We start from the raw sequence: 4,651 nt of genomic DNA, 5'->3' as shown, positions 1-4,651 counted from the left end.
CCGCGGCTCACTAGGCTAATCCTCCGCCTTGCGGCGCCGGCACACCGGGTTCTAGTCCCGGTTGGGGTGCCGGATTCTGTCCCGGTTGCCCCTCTTCCAGGCCAGCTCTCTGCTGTGGCCAGGGAGTGCAGTGGAGGATGGCCCAGGTGCTTGGGCCCTGCACCCCATGGGATACCAGGAGAAGCACCTGGCTCCTGCCATCGGATCAGCACAGTACGCCAGCCGCCGCGCGCCGGCCGCGGCGGCCATTGGAGGGTGAACCAACAGCAAAGGAAGACCTTTCTTTCTGTCTCTCTCTCACTGTCCACTCTGCCTGTCAAAAAAAAAAAAAAATGAGCTTAAGCAAGGTACAAGCACCATCGGAACAAAAACAGAGCTTATTGTCTCGGGAGCAGGGCCAGCAGCCCGAGCATCATGACAGAACACAGCCTGCATGCCTTCACCTCACTGCTGGCCTCCAGAGCCTCCTGGAGCTTTCTTGTGCCTTGTCCTTCAGGCCCGGAACCCGCCCTCAGAGGGCAAGGGCACCACCACCAGCAGGGATCCGGGAAGGAGCCTAACCTGCACAGCCAAAGAGAGAGGAGGAGGAGGAAGACAATGAGGAGGAGGAGAAAGAAAAGTCTCTTCGTGGAAGACAAGAGGGAAAAGAAAAAAAGTAGAGGTTAACAGTGCAAGTCTTCTCCTTACAAAGGGAGCCGTTTATAATCACACCAGGAAAGAGGCAAAAATGTTGTGAAATTGAAAGGATGCATTTCTGAGTAAGAAGAAAACAGATGAACTTAGAAATCTACACAAACTGTTTTACAATAGACTAGGCACAGTGTCCTCATTAAAGAAGAATCTGCGTCAGCTCAGTGGTTTCCCACTTGAAAAAGGACGTGTTCAGTATAAACAGAAGTAAGAAACGTTGAAAAAATTTAGAAATACCATGTTAAAGAGAATCTGCAAGGTTCCTGATTTGGAGAGATCAGGTGTAAATGGTGAACTAATGAAGAGCTCCTTGGATTTCTTAAGGTATCCAAAGCCTTCTGGCAAACCATTGCCAACGTCAAAAAAGACTTCCAGGGACCAGCGCTGTGGCACAGGGGGTTAACACCCTGGCCGGAAGCACTGGCATCTCATATGGGCGCCAGTTCGAGATCCAGATGCTCCACTTCTATCCAGCTCTCTGCTATGGCCTGGGAAAGCAGTGGAAGATGGCCCAGGTCCTTGGGCCCCTGCACCCACGTGGGAGACCCAAAAGAAGCTCCTGACTCCTGGCTTCAGATCGACGCAGCTCCGGCCATTGCGACCATCTGGGGAGTGAACCATCAGATGGAAGACCTCTCTCTCTGCCTTTCTTTTCTGTGTAACTCTGACTTTCAAATAAATAAACAAATCTTTAAAAAAAAAAAAAAAGACTTCTAGCAAACACAGTAAAGAGGAATGCATCAGTTCTGGAAAGCCAAGCTTTTACTGGTCATGGAAGGGAGGGTAGACATGGGTTTCACATACTGTATGCTGATTGACTTGGGGCCAATGCAGATAGGGGTCTCTTGGAGACAGCCTGACCCCTCTTAGGTGGGCTCAGCCCCCTCCCCTGCTAGTTCTGGATGGAAAATTACAAGTAGCTTGAGACCTGATTAAAACCACAGGTTCACACATACAGAACAGTATGTTCTGCTACAGTAGGGAAAAATGCCGGTGAGTCTCCAGGCAAGCCTCCCAGCTAAGGCTTGCAGCCTGCTTGCACAAGACATTCTATCAGCACCGGAGGGGCCCACAGACATCCAGCCCACAGGACAGCCTCAATTTCCCCCTCTTTTAATCCACAACCTACTACTATAGGGACCTGGAATGTCAGTCTCATTCTGGCTACTTTGTGCTGACCGAGAGGGCCCCTTAGGGTGTGGAAGGGCAAGGGTTGTGGTCATGACAATCCAGGTTGCCTTGGTAGAATGTAGTCTTTATTTGGGGTTTCATTTGAAGAAATATCTGTATCTTGATGGATTCCTATCTTTTGAGAGACAAATTATCAAGGCAGTTGAGAATGCATGAGCCAAATATCAATACAAGCAGAGTGGCCATAAGAGGTCTCAGTGAAGGCAGGAACCAAGTTACAGAGAGGAGCACATTCTTCACAGCATCTCATATGTTAGAAGAACTTATTCCTTCATTGTTAAATTTATGTAACCAGAATATAGTCCTACATACGACCTAGCCATCCCACTCTTTAGATTTACCCAAAGGAAATTAAATTGGCAAATAAAATAGTGCCTCCATGTTTATTGCAGCTCAATTCACAATAGGTAAGACATGGAATCAACCTAAGTGCCCATCCACAGAAGACTGGATAAAGAAATTATGGGATGTGTACTCTATGGAATACCACACAGTGGTTAAAGAAAAATGAAATCCGGTTATTTGCAACAAAATGGATGAATCTGGAAAACACCATGCTGAGTGAAATAAGCCAGCCCCAAATGGACAAACATCATATGTTCTCCCTGATTAGTGACAACTAACTGAGCACCTAAAAGGAAACCTGATGAAGTTAAATTGACACTATAAGAAGCAATAACTTGATCAGCCCTTGTCCTGCTTGTCGATGAGCAGCTTATAAATTTATTTTTATTATTTTTTCTATTTAATACCATTGGTTGAACTCTTTACCTAACACAGAATTATTCATATGTGCTTAAATCCAATTGAAAATAGATCCCAGTAAAAAATAAGAGTGAGAATAAGAGGGAGCAGATGTACAGCTCAGCACACATTCCCACAGACTTACCCCTAAGGGTAAAGCTAAAAACTTGCCATGGGACTCCAAATCCCATTAAGGTGGGTGGCACTGATGCCATCTTACCAGTTAAAGTGATCATTTTAAGTGTGTAACTAATCATATAAATAGGAATCAGTGTCAAAGGGAGCACATAAATAGTATCAAGTATCTGTTAATAGCAATAGATAGAATTAAAAAGGAGAGAAAGATCCAACATGGGAAGCAGGCCACACAGCAAACTCATAGAATGACAAATGCCCTAAACAACACTCTGGCCTCAGAATCAGCCCTTAAGACATTCAAATCTGGCTAAAAAGCCCATGAGAGTTTCACAGGCATGGAAAGCCACTGTGGCAAAAAATAACCTACATGAAGAATCTCTGAGAGTAAGATCCCTGTGAAAAGAGGGGGCCATCAAAGAAGGAGATACCTTTCTCTGAAGGGAGGAGAGAACTTCCACTTTGCTTATAGCCCTGTGTAAATACTGATGGATTTTGTGGACTCAAAAGGCTTCCATAGCTTGGCCAGCTCATGACAAGAGCCCTGGGTGATCACTGTCATCAGAAATAGGAGTGTCAATTGTTAAATTAACAACAGGAGTCACTGTGTACTTGCTCCCCGTGTAGGACCTCTGTCCTTAATGAGTTGTACTATGAGAATTAACTGTAAAACTTATCTTCAAACAGTACTTTATACTTTGTGTGTCTGTGTGGGTGTAAATTGCTGAAATCTTTACTTAGTATAGAGTTGGTCTTCTACATATAAAGACAATTAAAAATGAATCTTAATGAAGAATGGGATGGGAGAGGGAGTAGGAGGTGGGATGGGAGTAGGAGTGGGAGGGCGGAGGTGGGGGGAAGAACCACTATATTCCTTAAGTTGTACCTATGAAATTTATATTTATTAAAAAAAGCTTTCTAAAAAACTATGTAACTAAGCACACATACAGAACAGGATGTTACAGTGGGTCTCAAAGTGAACCTCCCAATCACAGCTTGCAGTCTGCTTGCACAAGATCTTCTACCAGTGTCTGAGGGGCCCCAGACACCCAGCCCCACCAGACAGCCTCACCAGCAAACCAAATATTGTGAAATTCTGTCAAACCAGTCTAGTAGTGACAAAGATAAAAAGAAAAACAAAGGAGAGTCTTCAGAGGATGAAGATAAAGAAAATGAAGAGGAGCCACTGAGAAAAGACTTCTAAAAGAGAAAAGCTGAAACAGAAAGCTGCTTCTAAAAGTAAAACATCTGTAAAAAGTGCTAATGTTAAGAAAATAGATGGCAGCATCACCAAGAATTAAAACAGTGCCAAGAAAGAAAGTGAATCTGAGGACAGTTCAGATGATGAGCCTTTAACTAAAAAAATTCAAGAAACCACCTACAGATGAAGAGTTAAAGGAAACAATAAAGAAATTAATGACCAATGCTACCTTGAAGGAAGTTACAAAGATCTCACTGAAGGAAAAGATTTCAAAAAACTGTCGAAGAACTAATTTCTTGAAGCTGAGCTAGAGGAAAGAGGGAGACCACTTGTTCCCGTGATTTACGCCATTATGCCAGTGAAGAGAATGTATTTCCTTTTCTAAATCCTTGTTAAGCATTCTGTTGGAAGAACTCAACTGCTGACCCTTTATTTTAAGTGTTTTGTAAAAGTGAGTTTGCCATTTAAATTGTATTTCTATGTAGTTTTAGTTAAAACTCTTAAATGGCACTAATTGTTCCTTGCTTTTATAGCCATTTTATACATTTTGATTTCTTTATATAAGGTCATAGATTCTTGAATTGTGGTTTTTCAGTGCACTTAATATTAAATTGCTCAAGATAGTCTTTTAACCAGGTAGAACAAAAGCCATCATAACTGGCATTTATACACACAGATTGTTGCAATATT

At 43.1% G+C, this 4,651-nt stretch overlaps 1 pseudogene; it reads left to right on the top strand.

The window, feature by feature from the left end:
• Positions 1–414: 414 nt before the first annotated feature.
• On the top strand, positions 415–4,272 carry LOC100339918 (protein DEK pseudogene; annotated as a pseudogene).
• Positions 4,273–4,651: the final 379 nt, after the last annotated feature.

Source organism: Oryctolagus cuniculus, chromosome 4 (genome assembly GCF_964237555.1).
Source record: "Oryctolagus cuniculus chromosome 4, mOryCun1.1, whole genome shotgun sequence".
Classification (NCBI taxonomy): domain Eukaryota; kingdom Metazoa; phylum Chordata; class Mammalia; order Lagomorpha; family Leporidae; genus Oryctolagus; species Oryctolagus cuniculus.
The sequence above is the reverse complement of the archived record's forward strand: the minus strand, read 5'-3'. Positions and strand labels throughout refer to the sequence as shown.